The sequence below is a fragment of the Schistocerca piceifrons genome, chromosome 6 (genome assembly GCF_021461385.2).
Source record: "Schistocerca piceifrons isolate TAMUIC-IGC-003096 chromosome 6, iqSchPice1.1, whole genome shotgun sequence".
Classification (NCBI taxonomy): Eukaryota; Metazoa; Arthropoda; class Insecta; order Orthoptera; family Acrididae; genus Schistocerca; species Schistocerca piceifrons.
In genome coordinates, this window is record NC_060143.1 from 447,396,701 (window position 1) to 447,415,521 (window position 18,821).

The 18,821-nt window shown below is 42.6% G+C and overlaps 1 protein-coding gene and 1 pseudogene across 1 annotated transcript in view; one reads left to right on the forward strand and one right to left on the reverse strand.

The window, feature by feature from the left end:
- Window positions 1-18,821, reverse strand: part of LOC124803370 — a 164,645-nt gene that overhangs the window by 116,065 nt on the left and 29,759 nt on the right. The gene's annotated exons all lie outside the window — the stretch shown is intronic.
- Window positions 3,262-3,379, forward strand: LOC124803525 (annotated as a pseudogene).

Here is an 18,821-nt window from a genome sequence, read left to right on the forward strand (position 1 = left end):
GACGCAACAATTGTAGCTGATTTCACAAATGTATTCAAAACTGTCTGGCTTTTGTTTTTGACAAGATTTTCATTTCTAGAATTTTTTTTAATACGTCCTAATTCAGACACTAAAGTTGCGTTACAGATTCTCCATCTAGCCCTTTCAGATTTCCATTACAGCGGACAACCAGCCTTTACATTCCGGATTAGTTTTCCAAACTTTCCTACATTTTTGTTTTCGTCTCTTAACATTTAAACACGCCCGCTGTAGATTTCTTGGGAGTACTACGAAAAGTGAAAGAGAGAGATAGATAGAAAGAGAAATTTACGTGTATGTGATAAACCCTTTCCGTCGAAAATTTTCTTCCTTCCTACCTCCTCCGTGTTGCCACAGATGACGTCTCACTGATCTCATTTGTACCAACATTGCAATACGCGCAAGGTACCAGTTGCTTCCACCGCTCTGAGTGGAATGCACAAGTTCTGAATAATGTTCACCAACCTGCAGTCTTCTGTGGTTGTTGATCCCTGCGCAGAAAACAGCACGCAGATCGCTGAGTCCTGTATATTGAGGCTGTTATAAACTGTCAGGGAGGCACTGTTATTGTATAAAGTAGTGTATAAATAATTAAATTTTGAATTAGTTTGTTTGAACGGGACGCCACTCGCTTTTTTATTAGCAGAATACGAGAAACTGCACAATTATAGTCCACTTAATGAACAACATATAATTTTCATTCGTCACACTTTCACAGGAAATAAACAAAATAATGACTTGCGTGTTTGCATAAACACTATCACACTACTTCTCAATTACATGTCCAGATAATCAGAAAATGCTAATTAAGTTCTTAGCGTTACCGACCAAGACAGACAACATGTCAGTCCTCCGAGACTGCCGAACCAGCTCTGATCTTACAGCCGAACCACTTCGCCCGCCATCGATGTTAGCCACGATCCGAAGAGCTCCGAAGTGCTTCGTCTGCCTTTACGGCACAAATATTGCAGTGCTAGGACCACTCTCACTGTCTTCTGTTTCCATCGACATAATTTTGCACTACTTAACACCTTATAAACAGCTCGTTGTCCTCAACTGAGCAAGCAAGTTAACTGTAATCGTTTTCACTTATGTATGAGCACTGCGCAGGATGCAAAGCAGTCAATATGGTGAATTCCCCAGGGGATTCATCTCTGGAAATAACCTAATTGACTTATGCAGCTACAGCATAATGAAACTGGGGAATCCCACGGCTGGACGGACTGCCATGTAGGCTGCTCAAAATCGTATTTGTGAAATAAATGGCCAAAAATTAAATAAACCACAAAAATTAAAATAATAAAAAATTGTACGGTTGACAACGCTGGCCAACTATGGCGCGCAGTCTGTACCTCGTGCTTGTACTCGTGATATTTTGTACCGTCCGTCATTTTCGTTATCTTGAACATTATTCATTTATTTATTAAGACGAACGATTTTTGGCGTTGCAATATTGTTGTAAGAAAGTACTAATGACCTGTTTGATTCTCCTAATAACAGTATTGGAAAAAGCGACTTTTATTAGCAAATATTTATTGAACAATATTCGTCGTTTCGCGCCAGAACATCGGTGGTTTCCCTATGCATCTCGCTGCTGCCGCAACGGGTGTTACGTCTAGCTAAAGCGCCTCACACCACTCTCACAGGCGGCACCATAGGGTCTACCGGCTCCTTCAGCCAGCATTGGATCTGAAATGTTACTACCGACTGTGTGCATTCTACAGTAACGCTTTATTCACTGAATGCTAACGGCATAGCTGCCGACGCGATACGAAATTGTAAAAATGAAATTAAGGAAATAAACTGTGGTTTCAACATAAGGGGTACTTTACAAACGGGCGATTTGGCTCCTTACAGGTACGGCCCAACACCTGTGCTATCTCCATAGGCTACCAGACCTATCCTACTAAAGTATGTTATGTACGCATTGTGTTATATTTTGGTGTATTGATTGGTATTCTTATAATACATGACTGTGAGATGATCCTTGAATGAATAAAGGTAAGTAAAAAAATAAATAAAACAATATCTTTCTTTGTTTATTTTCCGGTCAGTTTTAGCGTCCACAGTGTCCTTTTTCACTTGGGGCCTTCGGTACAGCACCCTAACATACTATTGTTCAGTTCCTGCACTTTACGAATCGAGGCCGTCTGTTGTCTGAGAGGATTTTGTAATTTTTACGTAGTGTGAACGTTTAGCCGGCCGTTGTGGCCGTGCGGTTCTAGGCGCTTCAGTCTGGAACCGCCCCACCGCTACGGTCGCAGGTTAGAATCCTGCCTCGGGCATGGATGTTTGTGATGTCCTTAGGTTAGTTAGGTTTAAGTACTTCTAAGTTCTAGGCGACTGATGACCTCAGCAGTTAAGTCTCATAGTGCTCAGAGCCATTTGAACCATTCTTTTTGTGAACGTTACCCGTTTCTTCAATAAGTTTCCCTGTCAAACAAATCTGTGGTAGCGGAACTTTTCATTAAAAGTTTATTATAGATTAAGAACACTGGGGAACATCTGTATAGCCAGCTACAACCTGGAATTGCAATTTTAAGAAACAATCATTTAAATAATGAGCGATTATTATAATGAAAGAAATTCGTCAAGAAGTCAATTGGAGGGTGTTTACTTCCACGCCACAAGTTGTGGCACACGACGAATACAAGAGTGTATATTCGTGCCCGTGTAGGGCACACCTCACAAAGATGTTCATGACGGACATCAGTTCCGAATAGATGAAAGGGCAATCAAGCAGTGTCAGTTTTGTGATCAACTCTTAAATTAAATTTTCACAAATTTGAGACTAGTGTAACACTTTCCACATCGCCGGCCGTTGTGGCCGAGCGGTTCTAGGCGCTACAGTCTGGAACCGCCCCACCGCTACGGTCGCAGGTTCGAATCCTGCCTCGGGCATGGATGTTTGTGAAGTCCTTAGGTTAGTTAGGTTTAAGTACTTCTAAGTTCTAGGCGACTGATGACCTCAGCAGTTAAGTCTCATAGTGCTCAGAGCCATTTTTGAACTTTCCACATCCAAGAGTGTGTAAAATGCTTTTATTTTAATTTTTTGTTTATACAGATTTAAGATACGCACACGATGACTCAAACCTTTTGGGTCCAATTGAAACAGGTGACAGAGATTACAGAATTGATAATATTGAGATATAGAACCAATGGTCGGAAATGCACATTTCTTGTATTGTGGACATACACAGCGTACACAGTATAACAATAAAGTAGCTCATAGTAACTGTTCAAGCCAACGGACTTGCCGCAGTGGTAACACCGGTTCCCGTCAGATCACCGAAGTTAAGCGCTGTCGGGCTGGGCTAGCACTTGGATGGGTAACCACCCGGTCAGCCGAGCGCTGTTGGCAAGCGGGGTGCACACAGCCCTTGTGAGGCAAAACTGAGGAGCTACTTGATTGAGAAGTAGCGGCCCCGGTCTCGGAAACTGACATTCGGCCGCGAGAGCGGTGTGCTGACCACATGCCCCTCCATATCCTCATCCAGTGACGCCTATGAGATCAGGATGACACGGCGGCCGGTCAGTACCGTTGGGCCTTGGTGGCCTGTTCGGGAGGAGTTTATTTTTAGTTTATAGTAACTGTTCAAAGTGGCGGCAGCCATTCTCAATACATGCGTGGCAATGGCGCATGAAGTTCTGCCGCACTTTCTCGAACGCCTCTTGTCATCCATAAAAGAATGCCGGGACGAATGCGTCCCTGAAAACACGTACTGTACAATGAGGAGGAGTACGGTAACACAGTGAGGATGAAAAATTATGCCTACTATACCATTATGTTCGACAGTGCGGAACGTACCTTCAAATGGCGAGAATTGACAACACATAATACACCAAGGCCCATCAACGATTGTGATAGTTTTGGTGGTCAGAAATTTTGACATTCAATATTTAGATAATTCTTGACTCACTTTATAAATTTAAAATCTACATCTAATTCTACATCCATACTCCGCAAGCCACCTGACGGTGTGTGGCGGAGGGTACCTTGAGTACGTCAATCGGTTCTCCCTTCTATTCCAGTCTCGTATTGTTCGTGGAAAGAAAGATTAGCAGTATGCCTCTGTGTGGGCTCTAATCTCTTTGCTTTTATCCCTACGGTCTCTTCGCGAGATATACGTAGGAGGGAACAATATACAGCTTGACTCCTCGGTGAAGGTATGTTCTCGAAACTTCAACAAAAGCCAGTACCGAGCTACTGAGCGTCTCTCCTGCAGAGTCTTCCACTGGAGTTTATCTATCATCTCCGTAACGCTTTCGCGATTACTAAATCATCCTGTAATGAAGCGCGCTGCTCTCCGTTGGATCTTCTCTATCTCTTCTATCAACCCTATCTGGTACGGATCCCACACTGGTGAGCAGTATTCAAGCAGTGGGCGAACAAGTGTACTGTAACCTACTTCCTTTGTTTTCGCACTGCATTTCCTTAGGATTCTTCCAATGAATCTGTCTGGCATCCGCTTTACAGACTTTTAATTTCATATGGTCATTCCATTTTAAATCACTCCTAACGCCTACTCTCAGATATTTTATGGAATTAACTGGTTCCAGTTGCTGACCTGCTATATTGTAGCTAAATGATAAAGGATATTTCTTTCAATGAATTCGCAGCACAATACACTTTTCTACATTGAGATTCAATTGCCATTCGCTGCACCATGCGTCAATTCGTTGCAGATCCTCCTGCATTTCAGTACAGTTTTCCATTGTTACATCCACTCGATATAGTACAGCATCATCCGCAAAAAGCCTCAGTGAACTTCCGATGTTATCCACAAGGTCATTTATATATATTGTGAATAGCAACGGTCCTACGACACTCCCATGCGGCACACCTAAAATAAATCTTACTTCGGAAGACTTCTCTCCATTGAGAATGACATGCTGCCATAATCTACTCGTTAGGAGATATTGTCTTATGTTGCAGCTTTAACTCCATAGGACAATTACTACCTTATAAACTGTGCATATGTCTTCAGGCAACGTAACTGACGACCAAAATATTTCCCAGGCCATATTCATCTAGTATTTAAGAATAAGACGACTTAGCGACTTCCAACAAACTTTACCCATAATTTCAAACCTTTTCTAAACATTCTCTCGTTTACATGATGACGTCAGATATGCAACACATGGACACACTTGTAAAGTAATCCGATGTCTGAGAGTTTTTTTTATAAATGGGAGTTCGAGACTTTAAGGAATCGGGGATGGAATGCTTACTGATTGTTAAGGAATGTTGCCAGTCTGTTGCAGCTCCAGGCTGTTAAGGTATGGATTTTTTCAGTATGTTCCACATCTACATTCACATACATGCACCGCAAGTGTACCCTGTACCATTACTAATCATTTCCTTTCCCATTCCACTCGTAAATAGAGCGAGGGAGAAACGACTGTCTGTATGCCTCCATATGAGCCATAATTTAGCGCATCTTATCTTCGTAGCCTTTACGCAAAATGTATGTTGGTGGCAGTAGAATCATTCTGCAATAAGCTTCAAATATTAGTTCTCTTTCGCCAATAGCGTTCCTCGTAAAGAACGTCACTGTCGATCAAAAGATTCTCATTTGAGTTTCCGAAGGATCTCGGTAACACTTGCTTGTTGTTCAAACATACCGGTAACAACCTGGCAGCCCTCCTTTGAAATGTCTCGATGTCTTTCTTTAATCCGACGTGGTACAGATCCCAATCACTCGAGCAGTACTCAAGAATAGGTAGCACTAGCGCCCTATTTAAGGTTAACCACACCTCCCCAAAATTCTCCAAATAAACCGAAGTCGACAATTCGCCTCCCTTATCATATCCATTTCATATCGCTCTGCAGCGTTACGCCTAAATACACTCCTGGAAATTGAAATAAGAACACCGTGAATTCGTTGTCCCAGGAAGGGGAAACTTTATTGACACATTCCTGGGGTCAGATACATCACATGATCACACTGACAGAACCACAGGCACATACACACAGGCAACAGAGCATGCACAATGTCGGCACTAGTACAGTGTATATCCACCTTTCGCAGCAATGCAGGCTGCTATTCTCCCCTGGAGACGATCGTAGAGATGCTGGATGTAGTCCTGTGGAACGGCTTGCCATGCCATTTCCACCTGGCGCCTCAGTTGGACCAGCGTTCGTGCTGGACGTGCAGACCGCGTGAGACGACGCTTCATCCAGTCCCAAACATGCTCAATGGGGGACAGATCCGGAGATCTTGCTGGCCAGGGTAGTTGACTTACACCTTCTAGAGCACGTTGGGTGGCACGGGATACATGCGGACGTGCATTGTCCTGTTGGAACAGCAAGTTCCCTTGCCGGTCTAGGAATGGTAGAACGATGGGTTCGATGATGGTTTGGATGTACCGTGCACTATTCAGTGTCCCCTCGACGATCACCAGTGGTGTACGGCCAGTGTAGGAGATCGCTCCCCACACCATGATGCCGGGTGTTGGCCCTGTGTGCCTCGGTCGTATGCAGTCCTGATTGTGGCGCTCACCTGCACGGCGCCAAACACGCATACGACCATCATTGGCACCAAGGCAGAAGCGACTCTCATCGCTGAAGACGACACGTCTCCATTCGTCCCTCCATTCACGCCTGTCGCGACACCACTGGAGGCGGGCTGCACGATGTTGGGGCGTGAGCGGAAGACGGCCTAACGGTGTGCGGGACCGTAGCCCAGCTTGATGGAGACGGTTGCGAATGGTCCTCGCCGATACCCCAGGAGCAACAGTGTCCCTAATTTCCTGGGAAGTGGCGGTGCGGTCCCCTACGGCACTGCGTAGGATCCTACGGTCTTGGCGTGCATCCGTGCGTCGCTGCGAACCGGGCCCGAGTCGACGGGCACGTGCACCTTCCACCGACCACTGGCGACAACACCGATGTACTGTGGAGACCTCACGCCCCACGTGTTGAGCAATTCGGCGGTACTTCCACCCGGCCTCCCGCATGCCCACTATACGCCCTCGCTCAAAGTCCGTCAACTGCACATACGGTTCACGTCCACGCTGTCGCGGCATGCTACCAGTGTTAAAGACTGCGATGGAGCTCCGTATGCCACGGCAAACTGGCTGACACTGACGGCGGCGGTGCACAAATGCCGCGCAGCTAGCGCTATTCGACGGCCAACACCGCGGTTCCTGGTGTGTCCGCTGTGCCGTGCGTGTGATCATTGCTTGTACAGCCCTCTCGCAGTGTCCGGAGCAAGTATGGTGGGTCTGACACACCGGTGTCAATGTGTTCTTTTTTCCATTTCCAGGAGTGTATTTATCGACGTGACTGTGTCAAGCAGTAAGCTACTAATGCTGTATCCGAAAATTACGGATTTGTTTTTCCTATTGATCCGCATTAACTTACGTTTTCCCACATTTTGAGCTAGCTGCCATTCATCACACTACCTAGAAATTTTGTCTAAGTAATCTTGTATCCTCCCACAGTCACTCTACTTCGACATCTAATTGTACAACACAGCATCACGAGCAAACGACCGCTTATTGTTGTCCGGTCTATCCACCAGATCTTTTAGGTATATAGAACGCTCCTATCACACTTACGTGGGGCACTCCGGACGATGCCCTTGCCGCTGACGAACACTCGCCGTCGAGGACAACATAATGGGTTCTATTACTTAAGATACCTTCGAGCCACTCACGTATCTGGAAACCTATTCCATATGCCAGCACCTTCGTTGACAGTTTGCAGTGTGGCATCGTGTCAAATGAATTCCGGACGTCTAGAAATATGGATTCTGCCTGTTGCCCTTCATCTGTAGTTCGTAGTATATCATGTGAGAAAAGAGCAAACCGAGTTTCGCACGAACGATGTTTTCAAAAATTGTGTTGTTTCGTGGACATAAGCTTCTCGGCCTCAAGAAAATTCTCTCAGTTGTTTAATGAATGAACGAGCGAGCAAGCGAACTAGCTGCTGCAGGATCCGCTATCGGCAACCCTTTAAATTTGCAACTTTCAACTTGTGCCAAGGTGATCTTTTAATTTCTATGCGCAAGTTAAAATTCACCACAAGTCTTGGTTCGTGTAAGCAATATAACCTTTTGAAATCAGATGAACCTTTATTGAAAGCCTTGTGTTTGATCTCTCAGGTTTTCTCGACATCCCTGATTCAATCCGGCACCTCGTTATTAGTGACATGAGGTTTGCGAGTAATCTTCACCTTAGTCTTTATCTTCAACCGAATACACTTGTGGTGCAGTATTACAGCGACGATAAAGTACTGTTGCTTACAAACTGATTGTAAATACAGCTTAGTGGAAGAAAAGTGGCACAAATACAGCGTTTTTTCTGATATAATATTTCATAGTTGATATTTTCAGCGCTACGGAAGCAATAAGACACATTTCAAAAGTGTGTATTTTTTGAAATGTATATTGTCTGCGTTTCACTTCCGTCCAGAGCTACGCTGCATCCACATACTTCCGGTAACGACTTCCTAAGAATTTTTGTTGTGTGTTAAAATACAAGGTGAGCACAAAAGGAACTTCACACTTTCAAAAATTCATACGAGCTAAATGGTACTACTTACCCGCTTCAAACCTTAACCTTAGCAGAATATCTCTGCAAGTTTTTTCTTACGTGTGGGTACAATTCTTTCGTTTCAGGCTAGGGGCCACCAGGGAGAGGTGTGTAGTGTAAAAACTGGCGGCCATATCACAACAGAAAATCTTTTTAGCTCAGTTAGCAAAGAGGGATTTGGTAATAGCTATTCAACGAACATTTTGCACACACTTTCACCAGGAGCCACCCAGAAGAGTCTCCATATATACCTGGCACAAACAGTTTGAAGAGAAGGACTGCCTTTGCAGAGGAAAAAGCCCTGGTCGGCCTGCATCGGAGGAAAATGTTGATGGCGTTCCAGCAACATTCCAGGGAAGCCTACAGAAATCGACACGTCGTACAAGTAGTGAGCTTCAGATCCCATAAACATCAGTTTCCAAAGCCCTACGCAAACGCTTGTGCGTGATATCGTACAGACTGCAGTTGGCCCAGGCAATCACTCCAGCAGCTTATGCTGCACGATTTCACTTTTGCACTGAGGTGTTGGTGAGGATGGACAACGAAAGTTCAAAGAGGTTAATTTTTAGTGACGAAACAGCATTTTCACCGTCTGTGAAGTTAGTTCGTACAACATTTGTTTTTTGGGGGACAGAAAACCCCTTTTCTCAATCGGACACGAACAAGATTTTGCAAAGGTCAATGTGTTTTGCGCAATATCGACGCAGATTTATGGCCCCTTCTTTTTCGTGGAGACAAGCGTCACAGGCTTGTTTTCTTTGTGACTTGCGCTTCAATTGTAAGAAGATTCCAACAGCTTCACTCTTGGCTGTGCGGGAACACGTAAACACACATTTGCCTGGACGATTGCTGTGCAGATTCTGATGATAATGAGTGATGCAGGTGGTCACCACGATCCCCATACTTGAACTTTTATAATTTGGATTATGCCGAAGACAAAGTGTTCGTTCCACCCCAGCCACAATCCTTGCCAAATTTACAAAAAGCGGATCACAACTGCGGTAGAATACATCAAACTGACTTCCAGAGACACGCTATTAACAGGATAAGGTCTAGAGGGAATAAGTTTTACCGTTTTCTTTGTATGAGTATAAAAAGTGTATAAAGCTCTTTTGTGCCCACCCAGTGCATAGTCAAACAAAAGAATGAAGCACCCAGAAGGGGAGGACGAAACGAAATGAAATTTCACATGTTGAGAGGGTAAATGATTTTAGCTACTAGAAAATGAAGTAAAATTTACAAAAAATGAGGCTAGTTATCAGTATGATGTTTTATCACTCTGGTCTGTATTACGAGTAGGTAGCCCCCTAAGCATCAGGATAGTTGTCTCAGGGTGGTAAGCAGTGTGCTAGGTGCGAGAGACCATTTCTTCGGCAAATCATCACACTTCACTTAGCTAGAACTCCAATAATAGCCAAGGATGACATCTCGACGGCGTGCGACGACCCGATGAGGCGTGCTCTCCTCGCCGTAACTCTAGGCAGCGGACTGGCACTGCACGGGCAGTAAAAATCGGAGGCACCGGCTCAGCAGCCTTGCGATGTATGGCCCCGTTGGCTTTTCACTGACAGCAAGGTGCACGAGCGCTGGATGCTGAAACGCAGCAGCGGTAGGACAGGTAAAAGTTCCATCAGGGCAAAGATAGCGAACCCAGGACCTCTGGGAGAGGTCCAGGAGCGAGCACACCCCAGCCGGAGAGCGCCCGTTCTGGAAACAGCAGCATCAGTTCTGGGAGTGGCCCGTAGATCATCAACTAGTGCAAGTGGCGGCTAGTTGTAAACGAGTCTGAGTGACCCGCATCAGGGCTGGCATGCGGTAGATAGTTCTTGATGTAGGTAGGAATCAAAGACTGCTGCTATGTTGGAGCGGACAATATTGGATGCGTTAGGACAAGGCACCGCTTCAATCCACTTAGAGGAGCCGACAAAGCACAGCGTGACGCAACACCAGTCACCGTTGAGCCGTATCTTCCACCATGACACTCATTATTATTCCGGTCTTCACAACGGAATTTCACAGGCAGCATACTGGTCTTACCAGCCACAGTTTGTAAAGTCTGTTTATAGAGGTTTTGGCGTAGCGCTTCTCACCCCTTTGCTAGATTCAGTTCACAGAACCTTAGGCTGTTGCTAAGTCTGTGAATTACTTGCCATTCCAGACATTGCACACCTTTTAATTTCTATATCTATTTACACTCAAGGCATGAACTGTCTGTCAACTAGTCCAAACCAACTCACAACGTATGGTGGATGTCTCTAGGATTCACCCACTTGGTCAGAATACGGGACCACTGGATCATACACTGAGTACACCCAGTGTGGACCCGCTTTCTGAAAATAAGTTTGCGGCGAAAGAGCGCATCTCCAAGAAGCAAGTCTATTTGAAGCGTTTCGGTGCGAGTCTGGATCGCGTTACTTTCCCTTCCAACGTTTCATGCAGCATTTATACTTACTTGGTTCGGACATATTATGACAAGCCAGCGCTTCTAGTCATGTAGGAGAACCAGGACAGCAGATCATGAAGCAGCTCCGCTCACCACTGCCCGTGTTCGTATCCTCCACCATGACATCTCAGTATTATTCCAGCCTTCACAGCGGAATTTAACAAGTTAGTTAGTTAGGTGTTCCATTGATCAATAGCACGGAAAAAGCGTTATGATGTGGAACGTGTCAAATGCACAAGAAATGCGCACAGGAAACAAGGTTTTTTTCTGCATTATAGCCTTATACCTAAATATTTCTATTTTCTATCCCATTCCCTTAAATGGCACAAAATGCATATATTATATCTGCAGATTTATTTACTCATATTCAAGAATTCATCTATGGTATAGATTGAAGGAGTTGTCAAAGTGGTATGATTTCAATTTGTTTTTGACACTATTACTGCTGTCTGTCAGACATTTTATTTCATCTGGTAATTTATCCAAAAGTTTTATAGCAGCTTTCTGTGCCAAAGATAGGTTAAGTAAAGGATAGTGTAGATCTTTCTTTTTTCTGGTATTATAATCATAAATGTCGCTGTTGATTTTAAACTGGTCCATGTTGTTGAGAAAATTATACCATAGAATTGTAATTTCTCTAACATAATGTCAATTGTTCACACACTCAAATGCTTTGGATAAGTCACAGAATATTCCTACTGGTGACATTTTACTATTTAAAGACTCTATTATGTGGACAATGAAACTGTATATTGCTGTCTCAGTGGAACAGCATTTCTGAAATCCGAACTGTGATTTACTAAGTATCCCATTACTGTTGAGATGGCTAACCACTCTTGAGTATATTACTTTCTCAAAAATTTTTGAGCAGAATGGCGGTCAGACTGGAACGGATGGGCTTTGTACCTTACATTATACCTTACACATTACCGTTCCTAAACATACACACAGTTACTTACAACGAACTTTCCCTCCAGTTAATTAATGTCTCCGTAAGCTTTATAAAAATGCTCATTTATAAAATATCTTCTTTTGCCTGCATATTCTGGTTACAAAAGGAAAAATTCTGCTGACAATCTTATTTGTATGCTTGTCTCTTTTGAAAGAAAACGTTGTCCGTTGTAGGTTCTAAAATTTTTCGTTTATTTGCTACTATTGAACAATTTCGTCTATTAAATCATTATTAAGCACCTTCAAAAACGTAATAACCCCTGTAGTGTAAAACACATAACTTGTACAAGAAATAGAAAAATCATCTTAAAAACTTAATAAATAGCAGAATCTTGGGTTCGCATTTGGTGCCGTCTAGTACCAACATACATAGTATCTCTATACCACATACCGTACAGATGCGGCATTCATTTAACCTATCTGTCCACATGTGGAAGCACACGTCAACATCGGCATGATCTGCAGCGAATACAGAGAGGAAGATAATAAAACATGTCGAAGAACCAAGTACAATACATCTTAGGGATGAACGTGGTATCAGTTCACTGAAGAACCACATTTTATCACGTATTAACCTCAACTTATACATTCGCTGCATCCATAAGCAGATTGGAATTTAATTAGTCGTTCTACCCCATACCAACTCTACAGTCAAAGAAATTATACAGGTATATCTATACCGTATGCGGAAGTATAATACTTAGTTCACTGGCGTACAGAATGGTGATACTTGGCTGTTACATTTGCAAAATATCTTGTACCTAACATTAATTGAACCGTCAGAGCAATATAAACGTCATGACAGAAGTGTGATCTTTGTAGATACTCGATAATCACTTCACAGTCAAATTGTCCAATAGAAGCAAATACTAAAAAGTAAACTAAACTCCGGCCGAACAGGTCTCGGAAGACCCAACGTTACTGACCGACCGCCATGTCATCCTCAACCTATAGGCGTCACGAGATGCAGATAAAGATAGGAGTGAGGTCAGAACACAGCTCACCCGGTCGTTGTCAGTTTTCGTGACCGGAGGCGTGACTTCTCAGTCAAGTAGTTTCTCAATTTTCCTCACAAGGGCTGAGTGCATTCCGCTTGCTAACAGCACTCCAAGCATCAAAGTGCTGGCCAAGACCGACAGCGCTTAACTTCGGTGATATGGCGGGAAACGGTACAACCAATGTCGCAAGACCGTTGGAAATAGCAGCAAATAGACGAAAAATTTACAGCCTACAAAGTACACTGTTTTCTTTCGAAGAAATGTTATTGTCACAGCTGTGTCCCCAGTCAAATAACTAGAAACTGTTCATCACTATGATTCGCACATACCATGTACACACAGTAAAGAAATGGTTCAAATGGCTCTGAGCACTATGCGACTTAACGTCTGAGGTCATCAGTCGCCTAGAACTTAAAACTAATTAAATCTAACTAACCTAAGGACATCACACACGTCCATGCTCGAGGCGGGATTCGAACCTGCGACCGTAGCGGTTGCTCGGCTCCAGACTGCAGCGCCTAGAACCGCACGGCCACTCCGGCCGCCCCAGTAAAGACACATATAATTACTCACAAACAAGACAAATATAAAATCCACATGATATCCCTCAAAACGACTGTTAATGTGTCACAAGAATGAAACTTGGCCACACATTATAACCTACAAATTACATCAGACCTGTCATCTGCCGACAACATCAGGTTGTCAAACAATACCTATACAGTGGTATAACCACTCCACGGTCTAAGACTTGTATACACACCCTACTAAAATATATATATTTAGGATTTCGTATTTCAGTAAGCTAAAGCGGGATCCTAATAACATCACTTTGTTGTCTGTCTGTCTGTCCAGCTGTTAAGACCCCTATTTCTCCGGAATGGATAAACATATCAAGTAGAAATACTGAGGTCTATGGCCCTTGACGGCGTAAAAACCTTAAGCTTCTACATCAGTTTAGTCAAAAGATACTACCATTTATGTCACTTATTTTGATACTCGCAAACTCGTTCGTCAAAACCTATAGGGTACTTCCCATTGACCCAGAATCATGAAATTCGGCAAGAAGCAAGGTTTCACAGTACAAGTAAAGGGAAAAGTCCGAAAAACTGCTAAACTATAATTGTATTTTATAAAAATGTGTTTTTTCCATTAGAAATTACATTGCACCCACCATATGCCAAAAGCATAACAGAAAAATATTACTGGATGCAAAGATAAAGTGTAAGCTGTAGTCATGTTTTAGTAAGCAAATAAATATTTTATTAAATGTCCCTGGACTAAATTTAAAAATATCCCTTGGTTTGAAGTGAAGCATCAGGCATCAGTGCCTATTAGTCAATTTTTGTCATAAATACATCACTTTTATTTTTATAATTTAAAAACTTAAATGTTGTTTGAGCACATAGGATCAAAAAAATTATGACCACTGATCTTTAAATCAGCTAACTAAAATAATACTCAGTAACGAATTTAAAAAAAGTTTAAATAGCTGGTGTGCTAATTAACATAGCATGTTAATGATAGGTTGGTGGTAAGTTCGTAACGTTTTTGTTCAGCATATTGATATTCCGGTCGCTATAGTTTATTAATCGACTGTCATTTTCATTTATAATTCACTGTTGCTATGTGAGTTTACATATTGTCATTTTGTCATTTGGAGATATTGAGTGGAGCTGTGGATCCTAGGAAATGGAGTGATAAGTGGGAAAATCGGAATATTTCCGACGTATTATTCTGTTTGAGTTCAATAGAGAGGTGGTAGCAGGGGAGGCAGGCAGAAACATTTGCGCCGTGTGTGGGGATAATGCCACTGGACGGCAAGAAAACGGTTTTTCCATTTTAAGGAGGACTGTTTGGTATTAGTACTTACCACGTTCAGGAATGCTTTTGGGGTGCGATGAACGTCGTTTAAACACACTGATCCTGAGTGATACACATTAGTGTACTCGAGAACTGGAAAATGTGATGAACTGGAATCATTTCACCATCGCGCGACATTTGCATGCAATGGGGAAGGTTCAAAATCGAGTGTATGGGTACCGCATGCTCTAAGCAAAAATCACAAAAAAATCAGCGGGTGGCCATACGTGTTTCTCTGATTGCTTATCATCAGCCTGTTCGAGAACAATACCGACAATTCTTATCCTCTATCATTACTGATGTCGATAAATGGTGTCTTTATGCTAATATAAGGAAAAGAAAGGAAGCAAAGCAGCATGTCGCCGTTCAGAGACCAGCGTGCATCCAAATATAATGTTTTGCATCTAGTGAAACAGCGACGGTGTGATGTACTACGGACTGCGACGTATGACCATCACTGCTGACATTTATTATCAATAACTAAGGCGTCTTGCAGACGCAATCCAAGAAAAATTATCAAGAAGACTGTTTCAAGTGACGCTACTCCACGATAACGCCCACCCGTATTCAAAACTATTCAGGAGTTGGTTTGGGAAGTCATTCATCAGATATTGTGCCCTCCGATTTTCAGCTTTTTCGCTCTGTGTAGAACAAACTTCAAGGAACTTCCTTTCTCGATGACAATGCGCTCCGAACATGGCTCCACGAGTTCCTCCTCTCAAAACCATGGGATTTCTAGAGTCCGGAATCGAAGTTACCGCAGCTCTGGCAAGCTGTTGTGAACAGTGAAGAAGAATGTATTATTGATAACAAAAGTTTCTATTACGTTTATCCGTAGTGTTTATTTAACTTTTGGAAAACGCCACTAACTTATGCACCAACCCAAAAACTCCATAATTTAAAAAAATGAATGAAAAATTACAATAGAAAATGCAAAATTACACAAAAAATTTGAACTTAAAATTAAAACGTTCTTGAAAATCTTGGAATTCCCAGGCCAGAAACCTTTCCCGTATCGACATCGATAACAGGGAAAGTTGTCGAGATTCTCGAGTGCTGAGATGGGTAAAAGTACCTGTTGGCCTATACGTTATTTGGCTTGTACAGAGCTCTCAGAGAGGGAGTCCTATTCGCACTTGCCCAATTCTTGTATCACCGTCCATAGACTGATGAGGCCATCGGAACCGACCTACCACCCTATCATCCTCTATCAATGGCGTCATTGGATGCTGTATGGAGGGTGTGGACTCAGCACACTGCTCTCCTGGCCGTTGTCAGTTTTTGTAACCAAAGCAAAAATATGTACTGTAACGTCCTTCGGATCTTTGGTCTTGGCTAACAGCGGGAGAGCGATGAGATTGTTATTTCTTATGTATCGGTATCGACGTTACAAAACAGAACTGATGATGAACTGAATTCGCAACTTGTGCAAGATATTTACGAGGTGCATTCAAGTTCTAAGGCCTCCGATTTTTTTTCTCCGGACTGGAAAGAGATAGAAACACGCGCATTGTTTTAAAATGAGGCCGCGTTCATTGTTAACACGCCCCAGAGATGGCAGCACCATATGGCAGATGGAATTTTACCGCCAGTGGCGAGAATGAGAACTGTTTTAAATACTTAAAATGGCGACGTTTTCCTTACTTGAACAGCGTGCAATCATTCGTTTTCTGAATTTGCGTGGTGTGAAACCAATTGAAACTCATCGACAGTTGAAGGAGACATGTGGTGATGGAGTTATGGATGTGTCGAAAGTGCGTTCGTGGGTGCGACAGTTTAATGAAGGCAGAACATCGTGTGACAACAAACTGAAACAACCTCTGGCTCGCACAAGCCGGTCTGACGACATGATCGAGAAAGTGGAGAGAATTGTTTTGGGGGATCACTGAATGACTGTTGAACAGATCGCCTCCAGAGTTGGCATTTCTGTGGGTTCTGTGCACACAATCCTGCATGCGACCTGAAAATGCGAAAAGTGTCATCCAGGTGGGTGCCACGAATGTTGACGGATGACAACATGGCTGCCCGTGTGGCATGTTGCCAAGCAATGTTGACGCGCAACGACAGCATGAATGGGACTTTCTTTTCGTCGGTTGTGACAATGGATGAGACGTGGATGCCATTTTTCAATCCAGAACCAAAGCGCCAGTCAGCTCAATGGAAGCACGCAGATTCACCACCACCAAAAAAATTTCGGGTAACCGCCAGAGCTGAAAAAATGATGGTGTCCATGTTCTGGGACAGCGAGGGCGTAATCCTTACCCATTGCGTTCCAAAGGGTACTACGGTACCAGGTGCATCCTACGAAAATGTTTTGAAGAACAAATTCCTTCCTGCACTGCAACAAAAACGTCCAGGAAGGGCTGCGCGTGTGCTGTTTCACCAAGACAACGCACCCGCACATCGAGCTAACGTTAAGCAACAGTTTCTTCGTGATAACAACTTTGAAGTGATTCCTCATGCTCCCTACTCACCTGACCTGGCTCGTAGTGACTTTTGGCTTTTTCCAACAATGAAAGACACTCTCCGTGGCCGCACATTCACCAGCCGTGCTGCTATTGCCTCAGCGATTTTCCAGTGGTCAAAACAGACTCCTAAAGAAGCCTTCGCCGCTGCCATGGAATCATGGCGTCAGCGTTGTGAAAAATTTGTACGTCTGCAGGGCGATTACGTCGAGAAGTAACGACAGTTTCATCGATTTCGGGTGAGTAGTTAATTAGAAAAAAAATCGGAGGCCTTAGAACTTGAATGCACCTCGTACTTCACCAAATGTCGTAATTAAATCGTTTATAATGGATGGTTTTCAGTTGTTATTTAAATATTAAAGATAAGTTCAAATTAGTTCCAGCGACAACAAATTCCCTATAAACTGGTTGTAATCTCAAATCTATAATCAGTCGTAACAGTGTTATTAATTCCTAACGTCAAGGAGTTTCTATATACGCGCCGAGCGCTTCAGTCAAATAATATCGCAGCACGTTGTCTCTATAAATAATATTGTGAAACTTGAATGATAAATGCGTGAATTGACACGATATACTGGTTTATTACACAATATTAGTCACTTCCTAACAGAGCCGCGAGGAAGAAGCTTTCCCAGGTGTTGGTGGGGGGGGGGGGGGGGGAATTATAAATTATATGCTTCGTAACTATCGCCAAGTTCCATAGTCCATTAGTTATTACGAATGAAATTATCTATCTGTGTTCACTTCCTAAATAGTGTTAACTTCAGGTTATCTAATTGAAAGTCACTTCTGTCAAATATATGCAAATCCTCTATCTGAATTCTAAATAACGTTATATTTGAAGTCAAAGTATCGTTTCACCTTGTCATAGTCGATTGCAATAATCAGTTCTGAAAAACAATCTAATTGCGCCTACATAAACGAGCATTCAAAAGTATGACCTGCTTCGGCTAACTCTCGTAACGTAGTGACAATGGATTGAATTATCCTTAGCCATTACTCACGAATCTCAAAGAGTACTCACACGGAGTATTTTTTGGGAACGTTGGTTCTACTTTGCGAATTTTAATTATAATGATTTTGCGATTTACTATGATTTTGAATTTTGAGTTTGATTTTACTGGAATCCTATCTTTATTTCGTATGTTAATAAATTACTAAGTATTAGATTCCTGATTCAATTACTGATTAATATCCAAATAATAGTGTTAACTGGAAATTTGTTTGCTTGTTCATTTTTCATGGAATTTGGTAATTTTGAAGCTAATTTTTGATTTCAGTTTCTCGTCCGAGGAAGTGGCATTACAGAACGTACTAAATAAAACAGATCTCTTTCATTATCCGTATATAATTCATCTCGTATACTCTTCATACTGTGCAACATGACTTAAAATGCTCTAATATTGTATTTTTGCTAATGATTAATTTTTTAAATGAACCTGGAGTAAATTTAACTGCTATTATTTGTAACTTGTGCAGTTATTGTGTTGTAATGCTGATAAATGCAAATGATGTAGTTAAGAAAATGCTACCTGATAAATGAGTCGC